Consider the following 13,334-nt stretch of genomic DNA (forward strand, 5'->3'; position numbering starts at 1 on the left):
CAGTTAATGACGTCTTCTTGCCACCAATCAATCCCCTCAGACCTCCTCGACCCACTGCCTGGGACCAAGCACGGTGGTCAAACAGACACTCCACACGAATCTGGCCTCCTCTCCTTACTGAAGACCCTGGGCCTCAGACTCCCGCTCGGGGTCCATTCCAGCATCGCGTCTCCTCTCTCTATCCCCATCGCACCTTCTCCCCAAAGTCCACAAAACAACAGCTTACAGACCCACAAGAAAGAACAACATCTATCCCAATTGGTTAACAAATGAATACAATTCTCGTTATCAGTACTTATAACCCAAGCAAGCTGCGAGAGAAAAGCACTTTCTCAACAGTTACCATAACAAAGAAGCCATTTTATTAGCCTTAGCAGTAACATAAAAGACGAAACCCCTTACATGTGTTTTTTATTCTCTGTGTTGTTTTTTACGTAGTTCAGTCTAGTTTTTGTACTGTGTCATGTAACACCATGGTCCTGAAAAACGTTGTCTCATTTTTACTATGTACTGTACCAGCAGTTATGGTTGAAATAACAATAAAAGTGATTTGACAATTCATTTCAAGCCATAATATGATAGAATTAGGCCATTCAGCCCATTGAGCCTGCCCTGCCAGCCTATCAAGCCACGTAAGACTGTAATAATAAATCTGATTCTGATTCTGATTCTAATGTGGGCTGCAAAGTGAAATCTGAAACATCAACCATCTCTGCTCGACCAATTGAAATTTCAACTATCTCTGTTCGACCCTTCGAAATTTTGACCATCTCTGTTTGATACACTGGATTCCTCCAAGCAGTTTATTTTCTGCTCCAGATTCTAGCATCCCTTGTCTCCACCAGACAACAGAATTCTTGCTAAGAACCTGTATAGTTTGCAAATACCCTTCGAGGAAGGCAGTCTAAACTCTGCCATGCACAGTCCCAAGCCCAGCTGTGAAAGGAGGAGGGTTGGGCAAGGGGCTAGCAACACCAACCCATAAAAACCTAGAGCCACAGAAACACTAACTGAAGCCAAAGGCATCACCCCTGGGAGAGGAAGGATCTTCCCCTGAATGAAGTTATGAAGTTATTCAGTATGAAGTTGTGTGATGAAAGTGGAGGCCTCAGGCCTGATCGACCTGCGATTGGCCCAGGACGAATGACTCTAGCAGGCTGTTCACAGCAGCCTATGCTCCAGTAGGAGTGATGGGCTTAAGGAGAAGAAGGAAATCTGTCTTACTTGGCTGGTCAAGGGTATGAACCAAGAGCAACTAGTGTGGCTTTCTGAAATGACCAGCAAGTCCCGCCCATCTGTCCAAAAATCTTTTGGACCCCTGATCATCAGGGAGGAGGTGCCACAGCGTGAGGACAAGAACTGTTAGGATGGGAAGCAGCTTCTCCCCCCAGGCTGAGAGACTACTGAATTCTCAGCCACCACCCAGGCCTCATCACGTGTGAAGCACCAGCAGAGTTACACTGTTTACTTTTCAACTTGTGTCATAAATTGTGCACCTTACGCTAAATGTTAGTCTTTTGGAACATATTTCATAATTTGTTAATTTTATTTTATTTATTGGGAGATGAAGTGTGAACTAGGCCTCTCTGGCCCTTTGAGCCACACCACCAGCAACCCACCTATTTAATCCTGGCCTAACCACGGGACAATTTACAATGATCAATTACCCTACTAACCCGTACGTCTTCGGACTGTGGGAGCAAACCGAAGCACCCGGAGGAAACCCATGCATTCCACAGGGAGAATGTACACAGCCCTTACAGAACGGTGCCTGAACTGAACTCCGGGCTGTAATAGTGTTGCGCTAACTGCCACGCTGCCATAGTGCCCCATTTAATTTATGAGTGGTAATATCATTTGCCGGCTGGTGGCGTAGTGGCATCAGCGCTGGACCTTGGGGCGAGAGGTCCCGAGTTCGAATCCGCCCTTGCACGCTCTCCATCCGTGCTAGCAACTCGACCTCGTAAAAAGAAAACCTGGAGGGGGATGGGCTCCGTCAGGTTTCAGGTGCCTATGACACGCCGTCAGATGAGCGATCGCCAAAAAGATCGGTGAAAAAAATGTCATGACGGTGCCCCGACGACTCCACCAGGAGTTAAGGGCACACACAATATCACTTTATGTGTTGTGTCTGAGTTATATGTACTGTGTAGTGCACCATGGTCCAGAGGAACGTTGTTTCATTTGGCAGTAAACACGGCTGAATGACAATAAACTTGAACTTGAAGTCACTCTGTTATTGCGGGAGTGGCCAGATAAAGAATGAAATGCAATTTACCACGGGGTGAATGGGAGAGGGCTTAGGCTTCCGATGAGAGGGGAACCTGGTCCATGTATAGAATGGGCTGCCAGAGGAACTGAATGAGGCACCTTGAGTGGTTGAGGCATTAGGAAACACGCAGAGAAGTGGCAGATGGAATGCAGTGCAGGGAAGTAAATCTATGTCAGAAGGAATGAAGGCGCAGACCATTTTCTAAATGGGGAGAAAATTCAGAAATCAGGGGGTGCCGAGGGACTTGTCAGTCCTCGTGCAGGATTCCCTAAAGGTTAATCTGCAGGCTCAGGAAGGCAACGGCATTGCTAGCATTCATTTCGAGAGGACTGGAATATAAAAGCAAGGATGTGACGCTGAGGCTTTATAAGACCCCACTTGGAGTACTGTGAGCCCCTTACCTAAGACGCAATTTGCTGTCATTGGAGAGGGTCTAGAGGAGGTTCATGAGAATGATCCCGGGAATGTAAGGTTAACATCTGAGGACTATTTGATGCTTCTGGGTCTGTACTCACTGGAATTTAGAGAAATGAGGGGAAGATCTCATTGAAACCTATCAAATATTGAAAAGCCTACATAGACTAGAGATGTTTCCTATAGTGTGGGAGTCTAGGACCAGAGGGCACAGCCTCAGATTAGAGGGACGCCCCTTTAGACCAGAGATGAGGAGGACTTTCCTTAGACAGAGAGTGGCGAATCTGTGGAATTCATTGCCACAGACGGCTATGCAGACAAGTCAGTGGGTATATATAAAGTGGAGGTTGATAGGTGATTAGTAAAGATGAGAAAGGTTACGGAGGACAGCCAGAAGAATGGGGTTGAGAGGGATAATAAATCAGCCATGATGTGAAGGAGACTCCACGGTCTGAGTGGCCTAATTCTGCCTCTGTGTCTTATGGTTTTATGGTACAACGTTGACATTGGGGACGTACATGATAGAAAAGGATCACAGTGGGGATTTCCATCCTTGGTCAAAGGACCCCTCAAATAATGGTAGGGGTCCAGGGATTAAAAAAGATTGGGAACCACTGGTTTAGAGGGAAAATGGGACGATTGTAGATAGGAAGTTTGGTCAGCATTGACCAGTTGGGCTGAAGGGCCTGTTTCTTAGCTATATGTCTCTTTGACTCTATGATTCAATAGACTCAATAAAACTCTATCTCTCCACTGATCTACCTGGAAAGAATTATGACAAACCCCTATAGATGCAGTGGATAGTATTTTGACTGGTTGCATCACCGCCTGAGATAGAAGCACCAGTGCTCAGGAACAGAGAAGCAGATACAGCTCTGTCCATCACAGGCAAACCCTCCCTGTTATTGAGTAAATCTACATGGAGTCCTGCCACAGGAAGGCAGCATCCATCACTAAGGACCCCCTCCATGCAGGCTATGCTCTCTTCTCACTGCAACCATTGGGAAGGAGGTACAGGAGACTCAGGTCTCACACCACCAGGTTCAGGAACAGTTATTGTTCTTCAAACATCAGGCTCCTGAAACAGTGAGGACAACCTCACTCACCACAACACTGAACTGATCACCAAACACAACCTATGGACCAACTTTCAAAGACTCTGCAACTCATGTTCTCAGTATTATTTCAAAGGTTCAAAGGTTCATTTATTATCGAAGTATACAACTCTGAAATTCTTCTTCTGCAGATAGCAACAAAAACAAGAAAGAGAAGAACGGCAGCTCGATCGTCAGCCCCCAAATCCCCCCTCCCTGCACAAAAGAACGGAACAAAAATGGAACAGGTACATCAACTCCCAAATCCCCTTCCCCCGCGCACAAAAACAGAACGAAAATGGAACAGGCTCATCAACCCCAAATTCCCTCCCCACAAAAACAGAACGAAAATGGAACAGGTACATCAAACAGGTACATTTGCTGCACAAATCACTCTCTCACCTAGATGGGGCCAGTTGTGCTGTGAGGATTACATTCCTTGACTTCTCTAGTGCCTTTAACACCATCCAGCCCAAGATCTTAAGGCACAAACTAACGGAGATGGGAGTAGACTCTCACATGGTGGATTGGATAGTGGACTACTTGACAGATAGACCTCAGTATGTGCGGTTGGGAGACTGTAGGTCTGACACGGTGGTCAGCAGCACAGGAGCGCCGCAGGGAACCGTACTCTCTCCGGTCCTGTTCACCCTGTACACATCAGACTTCCAATATAACTCGGAGTCCTGCCATGTGCAGAAGTTCGCTGATGACACGGCCATAGTGGGGTGTGTCAGGAATGGACAGGAGGAGGAGTATAGGAAACCGATACAGGACTTTGCGATATGGTGCAACTCAAACTACCTGCGTCTCAATATCACCAAGACCAAGGAGATGGTGGTGGACTTTAGGAGATCTAGGCCTCATATGGAGCCAGTGATCATTAATGGAGAATGTGTGGAGCAGGTTAAGACCTACAAGTATCTGGGAGTACAGTTAGATGAGAAGCTAGACTGGACTGCCAACACAGATGCCTTGTGCAGGAAGGCACAGAGTCGACTGTACTTCCTTAGAAGGTTGGCGTCATTCAATGTCTGTAGTGAGATGCTGAAGATGTTCTATAGGTCAGTTGTGGAGAGCGCCCTCTTCTTTGTGGTGGCGTGTTGGGGAGGAAGCATTAAGAAGAGGGACGCCTCACGTCTTAATAAGCTGGTAAGGAAGGCGGGCTCTGTCGTGGGCAAAGTACTGGAGAGTTTAACATCGGTAGCTGAGCGAAGGGCGCTGAGTAGGCTACGGTCAATTATGGAAAACTCTGAACATCCTCTACATAGCACCATCCAGAGACAGAGAAGCAGTTTCAGCGACAGGTTACTATCGATGCAATGCTCCTCAGACAGGATGAAGAGGTCAATACTCCCCAATGCCATTAGGCTTTACAATTCAACCGCCAGGACTTAAGAACTTTTTAAAAGCTATTATTAATGCTTTTTGAGATAGTGATTTAGATGCATATCATATTTTTTACTGAGTTAAGTATTGTATGTTATTAGTTTTGCTACAACAAGTGTATGGGACATTGGAAAAAAAGTTGGAATTTCCCCATGGGGATGAATAAAGTATCTATCTATCTATCTATCTATCTAACTCCCAAATCCCCTTCCCCCGCGCACAAAAACAGAACAAAAATGGAACAGGTACATCAACTCCCAAATCCCCTTCCCCCGCACACAAAAAAAAATGAGAAAGATTGGGTGAAATTCACAGAATATAAGAACCATAAGATAGAAAAATATCTATTGTCCAAGTCAATATCTAGAACACAGAAAACCTGGGTAACATTCTCCGGGCAATGCAGCAGCCTCTCCCGTCTCCGGTGGTGGAGTGATCCAACCAGCATTCAAACGGCGGTCATCTCCCCTCTCTGGCAACAGAGAAATCCCGCCAGCAATCGAAGGGCAGGCAGTTGGCGCTCACTTTCCAAACACACAGCCTTCTTCCCATGAGGTCCTCTCGGAGACCGCAGAACACTTGAACACCCAAACGACCTCCAAACTGCAATTCACAGGCTCCTGCAGTTCCAGAATCCCATCCAAGATGAAAAACAAACACAAAAGGCATAAAGAAGTGAAAGTTACGGTTTCATGATCTATCCAGAAGATGGTGACTGAAGGAGCTTTGTATACAGGTGCCATCCTGACCAGAAGTCATTTATTTACTTGCTATCATTATTATTTGTATTTTTGTAAGTGCACAAATTGTCTTCATTTGCATATTGGTTTCCAGTAAGCCTATAAGTAGTCGGGAGGTGTGTATGTTGAAATATGTGTACTTTGATAATAAAGTTACTATGAACTTTGAACTTATGTAACTTTTTAACTGGTTACCACATCTCCAACATTTCAATAATTCAATGTAGTATTTAATTTAGAGATACGGCATGGAGGCAGGCCCACCCATACTGCCCAAATGCACCCATGTGACCAATAAACCTGCTAACGGTACACCTTTAGAATGTGGGAAGACACGGGTGCACCTGGAGGGAACCCACACTGTCACGGGGAGAATGTACAAGCAGACAGCTGCGGGAATTGAACCCAGGTCGCTGGCACGGTAATAATGTTATGCTAACTGTTATGTTACCATAATGCGTTTCATTATCTGCAAAACACTCTGGGATGCCCCGTGGCCACAGCATGCTCCCTTTTAACTTCGGTTTGTTTTCTCGGAGGAGTTCTGATTTCAGATAACCATACATCTCCGAAACCATTCCGAGATTGAAATGTCTTTTGTGCGGGATCTGAGGTGAAACTGAGGGGCGTCATTGCAATTTCTGGTGTGATGGAAGGTTGCTATTCTTATCTCCCCGTTGAGAGTGATGGGCCGTCACTGCAATGCGGAGTAATTGAAGGCAGTAAAAAGTGCTCTAATTATTTAACAATCATCACACCAGAACACATCCGCTTAATGTAGGAAGCACAATGTCAAGGCCCCATCAAGATTGATAGCAATCTTTGAGAGAAATGGCTGCTTCATTTTTCATCTGCCTCCCAGAGATTAGAATTTATAGAGTGCTTGCCTTCAACACTGACAGGGCAATTCCAGGAAAGTTTATAAGCACATTGCCAAGAGAAGAAGTGGATGTCGACGCATGGGTTGCAACCAGGCTGAATGGGAGTTTCCACAGGGTACTGACCCAGACACATTGGTCTCTGGCAGTACAGCTGGTAAATGAAAATAAAGTACTCCAATAAGTTCATTGATAGTATAATCAGCGATGGAGCAACTTACCCCACAATTAGAATTGGAAATGGAATGGGTTAATTATTGTCACATACACTAGTGGTCATATTATGAGCTACCTCCTGTACCTAATAAAGTGGCCACTGAGTGTATGTTCACAATCTTCTGCTGCTTGAAAGTTCAAAGTTCAGTGTGTTGTGTGTTCAGAGATGCTCTTCTGTGCACAACTGTGATAACGCATGGTTGGTTTTTAGAGTTATTGTCACCATCCAGTCAGCTTGAACCAGTCTGGACATTCTCCTCTGACCCCCGTCATTAAGGAGGCATTTTCACCCACAGAACAGCCACTCACTGGATGTTTTTGTTTTTCACACCATTCTCTCTAAATTCTAGAGACTGTTGTGTGTGAAAAATCCCAGCAGTTTCTGAGATACTCAAACCACTCCATCTGGCACCAACAATCATTCCATAGTCAAAGTCAGTTAGATCACATCCCTTTCCTATTCTGATGTTTGAACAACAACTAAAAAGTTTGACCATGTCTGCATACTTTTTATGCATCGAGTTGCTGCCACATGATTGGCTGATTGGATATTTGTATTAACGAGCAGGTGTACCTAATAAAGTGGCCACTATGTGTATACTGGGCACATTGTTACAGAGACATAGAGCACCACAGAACAGAAACAGGCCCTTTGGCCCATCTATTATCCTACCTAATTCCATCGATCTGCAACCAGACCATGGCCCTCCATGTGTTTATTGAAATTTCTATTAAATGATGAAATTGCTATTACAAAGGAAAAAGTGCTAGGCAAACTGAAAGGTCTTAAGGTGGATAAGTCACCTGGACCAGATGGACGACATCACAGAGTCCTGAGAGAGGTTGCTGAAGAGATAATGGATGATCTTTCAAGAATCATCTGATTCAGGCATGATCCTGGAGGGCTGGAAAATTGCAAATGTCACTCCACTCTTTAAGAAGAAAGGAAGGCAAATGAAAGGAAATTATAGGCCAGTTAGCCTAATCTCTGGTTGGAAAAGTGTTGGACTCCATTATTAAGGATGAGGTTTCGAGGTACTTGGAGATGAATGATGAATAAGTCAGAGTTAGCATAGTTTCTGTGAAGGGAAATCTTGCCTAACAAATTTGTTAGATTTCTTCAAGAATTCTTCAGGGTGGACAAAGGAGCGGCAGTGAATGTTATTTACTTAGATTTTCAGAAGGCATTTGATAAGGTGCAACACATGAGGCTGCTTAGCAAGATAAAGTCCTATGGTGTTACAGGAAAGATACTGGCATGGTTAGAGGAATGGCTGACGGGCAGGAGGTAGCGAGTGGGAATAAAGGGGGGCTTTTCTAGATGGCTGCTGGTGACTAGAGGTGTTCCTCAGGGGATAGTATTGGGACTGCTGCTTTTCACATTGTTGTCAGTGATTTAGATAATGGAGTTGATGGTTTTGTAGCAAAGTTTGCAGATGATACTAAAGTAACTGGAGGGGTAGGTAGTGCCAAGGAAGCAATGCGATTGCAGCAGGACATAGACAGATTGGAAGATTGGAATACAATGTTGGGAAATTTATGAAAATACATTTTGGATAAAGGAACAATAGAGCAGACTATTATCTATATCAGGATTACTTCCTGTGCCACGTGACAGTGAGTATAGGAATAGAATGAGGTGGAGGATAAATGCGTGGCTGAGAGATTGGTGCGGGGGCAGGGATTCAGATTTCTGGATCATTGGGATCTCTTTTGGAGCAGGTGTGATCTGTACATAAAGGACGGGTTGAACTTGAATTCCAGGGGTACCAATATCCTGGCGGGGAGGTTTGCTAAGGCTGTTGGGGAGAGGATACGCTGGAATTGCTGGGGAGCGGGAACCAAACTGAAGTGTTGGAGGAAAGGAAAGTTGGCTCAAAAATAGAGAAAGCTTGGAGATAGTGTGAAAGGGAGGATAGGCAGGTGATAGAGAAGGGACGTGCTCAGACCAATGGTTTGAGACGTGCCTATTTTAATGCAAGGAGTATTATGAACAAAGCGGATGCACTTAGAGTGTGGACCAGCTATGGTGTTGTGGCCATTACAGAGACTTGGATGGTGCAGGGGTAGGAATGGCTACTTCAAGTGCCAGGTTTTAGATGTTTCAGAAAGGACAGGGAGGGAGGCAAAAGGCACTGCTGATCAGAGATAGTGTCACGGCTGCAGAAAAGGAGGAAGTCATGGAGGGATTGTCTACAGAGTCTCTGTGGGTGGAGGTTAGGAACAGGAAGGGGTCAATAACTCTACTGGGTGTTTTTATAGACCACCCAATAGTAACAGGGACATTGAGGAGCAGATAGAGAGACAGATTCTGCAAAGGTGTAGTAATAACAGGGTTGTTGTGGTGGGAGATTTTAATTTTCCAAATATTGATTGGCATCTCCGAAGAGTGAGGGATTTAGATGGGGTGAAGTTTGTTAGATGTGTTCAGGAAGGTTTCTTGACACAATATGTAGATAAGCCTACAAGAGGAGAGGCTGTACTTGATCTGGAATTGGGAAATGAACCTGGTCAGGTGTCAGGTCTCTCAGTGGGAAAGCATTTTGGATATAGTGATCACAATTCTATTTCCTTTACCATAGCATTGGAGAGGGATAGGAACAGACAAGTTAGGGAAACGTTTAAGTGGAGTAAGGGGAAATATGAAGCTATCAGGCAGGAACTTGGAAGCATAAAATGGGAACAGATTTTCTCAGGGAAATGTATGGAAGAAATATGGCAAATGTTCAGGGGATATTTGCATGGGGTTCTGCATAGGTGTGCTCCAATGAGACAGGGAAAAGATGGTAGGGTAGAGGAACCGTGGTGTACAAAGGCTGTTGTAAATCTAGTCAAGAAGAAAAGAAGAGCTTACAAAAGGTTCAAAAAACTAGGTAATGATAGAGATCTAGAAGATTATAAAGCTAGCAGGAAAGAGCTTAAGAATGAAATTAAGAGAGCCAGAAGGGACCATGAGAAGACCTTGGCAGACAAGATAAAGGAAAACCCCAAGGCATTCTATAAGTATGTGAAGAGCAAGAGGATAAGATGTGAGAGAATAGGACCAATCAAGTGTGACAGTGGAAAAGTGCATATAGAACCTGAAGAGATAGAGGAGGTAATTAATGAATACTTTGCTTCAGTATTCACTATAGAAAAGGATCTTGGCGATTGTAGGGATGACTTGCAGCAGACTGAAAAGCTTGAGTATGTAAATATTAAGGAAGAGGATGTGCTGGAGCTTTTGGAAAGCATCGAGTCGGGCGAATCACCGTGACCGGACGGGATGTACCCCAGGCTACTGTGGGAAGCAAGGGAGGAGATTGCTGAGCCTCTGACAATTATCTTTGCATCATCAATGAGGACAGGGGAGGTTCTGGAGGATTGGAGGGTTGCGGATGTTGTTCCCTTATTCAAGAAAGCGGGTAGAGATAGCCCAGGAAATTATAGACCAGTGGATCTTACTTCAGTTGTTGGCAAGTTGATGGAGAAGATCCTGAGAGGCAGGATTTATAAATATTTGGAGAGGCATAATATCATTAGGAATAGTCAGCATGGCTTTGTCAAAGGCAGGTCATGCCTTACGAGCCTGATTGAATTTTTTAAGGACGTGACTAAACACATTGATGAAGGTAGAGCAGTAGATGTAGTGTATATAGATTTCAGCAAGGCATTTGATAAGGTACCCTATGCAAGGCTTATGGAGAAAGTAAGGAGGTGTCACCGCGGTTCGGATATGGCCCAAGTGCAGAGTGAGAGACACTGAAGCAGGTCGATAGTTCACAGACTTTAATATGAACAGTGTTAAAGGGAGAATAAAACAATAAATGCTAGGCCAAACAGGGCCGTTAACTACAACTCTCAAAGGAAAATGAACCCCACTCTGTGGCTGAAAAGAACATCTAAACATTAAATGAATACCGCTAGTCTTCAGAATCAGTTGATTTGAAAGTGCAATATCTCAGGGAAGGCTGAATACAGTAGTGAAGCGTTGCTGTGCTCTGTCCAAGTCTCGATAGCACTACGAAGACAAGGATGGAGTTAAATCTATCACAATTAAATAATAATTACCTGACACGTGTAAATTCACAAGCGCAATTGCCGTATCTACTGTGTTGCCAAATCCGTGGTTGTGACAGGAGGCATGGGATCCAAGGGGACATTGCTTTGTGGATCCAGAACTGGCTTGCCCACAGAAGGCAAAGAATGGTTGTAGACGGGTCATATTCTGCATGGAGGTTGGTGACCAGTGGAGTGCCTCAGGGATCTGTTCTGTGACCCCTACTCTTCGTGATTTTTATATATGAAATGGATGAGGAAGTGGAGGGATGGGTTAGTAAATTTGTTGATGACATAAAGGTTGGAGGTGTTGTGGATAGCGTGGAGGGCTGTCAGAAGTTACAGCAGGACATTGATAGGATGCAAAACTGGGTTGAGAAATGGCAGATGGAGTTCAACCCAGATAAGTGTGGTGTTTCAATTTGGTAGGTCAAATATGATGGCAGAATATTGTATTAATGGTAAGACTCTTGGTAGTGTGGAGGATCAGAGGGATCTTGGGGTCCGAGTCCATAGGATAACCAAAACAGCTGCACAGGTTGACTCTATGGTTAAGAAGGCATATGGTGCATTGGCCTTCATCAATCATAAGATTGAGTTTAAGAGCCAAGAGTTAATGTTGCAGCTATATAGGACCCTGGTCAGACCCCACTTGGAGTACTGTGCTCAATTCTGGGCACCTCACTACAAGAAGGATGTGGAAACCATAGAAAGGATTCAGAGGAGATTTACAAGGATGTTGCCTGGATTGGGGAGCATGCCTTATGAGAACAGGTTGAGTGAACTCAGCCTTTTCTCCTTGGAGCGATGGAGGATGAGAGGTGACCTGATAGAGGTGTACAAGATAATGAGAGGCATTAATCATGTGGACAGTCAGAGACTTTTCCCCAGGGCTGAAATGGCTAACACAAGAGGGCACAGTTTTAAGGTGCTTGGAAGTAGGTTCAGAGGAGATGTCAGGGGTAAGTTTTTTACGCAGAGAGTGGTGAGTGTGTGGAATGGGCTGCCGGCAGCGGTGGTGGAGGCGGATACGATAGGGTCTTTTAAGAGACTTTTGGATAGGTACATGGAGCTTAGAAAAATTGAGGGCTATGGGTAACCCTAGGTGGTTCTAAGGTTAGGACATGTTCGGCACAGCTTTGTGGGCTGAGGGGCCTGTATTGTGCTGTGTTTTCTATGTATGTTTCTATCTTTCTAAATGGGGAGAAATTCAAACATCAGAGGTGCAAAGTGACATTCAAGTCCCATGCAAGACTCCCAGAGGTTAATTTACAGTTTGAGTCTGTGGTAAAGAAGGCAAATGTAATGTTGGCATTTATTTCAAGGGCAATAGAATATGGAAACAAGGTGATAATGCTAGGATTCATAAAACACTAGTCAGGCTGCACTTGGAATATTGTCAAAGTTTTGGGCCCCATATCTCAGAAAGGATGTGTTGTCATTGGAGAGTTGTCATTGGAGGTTCACAAGGATGATTCCAGGAATGAAGGGGTTAATATGTCAGGAGTGCTTGGCAGCTCTGGGCCTGTACTCACTGGAATTTAGAAGAATGTGTGGGGATCTCATTGAAACCTACCGAATGTTGAAAGGAGTAGATGGGGTAAATGTAGAGAGGATGTTTGTTATGGTGGGGGTATCCAGAACTAGAGGGCACAGCCTCAGAATTGAGGGGTGACCCTTTATAACAGAGGTAAGAAAGATTTTTTTTAGCCAGAGAGTAGAGAATCTGTGGAATGCTCTGTCACAGACTGTGGTGGGGGCCAAGTCTGTGGGTGTATTTAAGGTGGAAGTTGATAGTTTCCTGATCAGTCAGAGCAACAAAGGATATGGCAAGAAGACAGGTGTATGGGGTTGAGTGGGATCCGAAATCAGCCATGATGGATGCTGGAGCCGACTCAATGGGCTGAATGGCCTAATTCTGCTCCCAAGTCATGAACAGAGCATGGATCAGTAACTGGAACTACGATGTTGTAGCTATTACTGAAACTTGGTTGAGTGAGGAGCAGGAATGGGTGATCAATGCACCAGGTTTTTGAAGTTTTAGGACAAATAGTGGAGGAGCTAAAAGAGGATGAGGAGTTACACAACTGATCAGGGACAATATCACAGCTGCACCCAGGGGAGACATGTCGGAGCGGTCAGGTACTGAGTCCGTTTGAGCAGAACTCAGGAATGGGAAGGGTGCAATCACACTGACCCCCTAATAGCCACCGGGACATTGAGGAACAGATATGTAATCAGATTAAGGAATTTGTAAAGATAATAGGGCTGTTGTCATGGGGGATTTCAACTT

Source organism: Hemitrygon akajei, chromosome 3 (genome assembly GCF_048418815.1).
Source record: "Hemitrygon akajei chromosome 3, sHemAka1.3, whole genome shotgun sequence".
In the NCBI taxonomy this organism is placed as follows: domain Eukaryota; kingdom Metazoa; phylum Chordata; class Chondrichthyes; order Myliobatiformes; family Dasyatidae; genus Hemitrygon; species Hemitrygon akajei.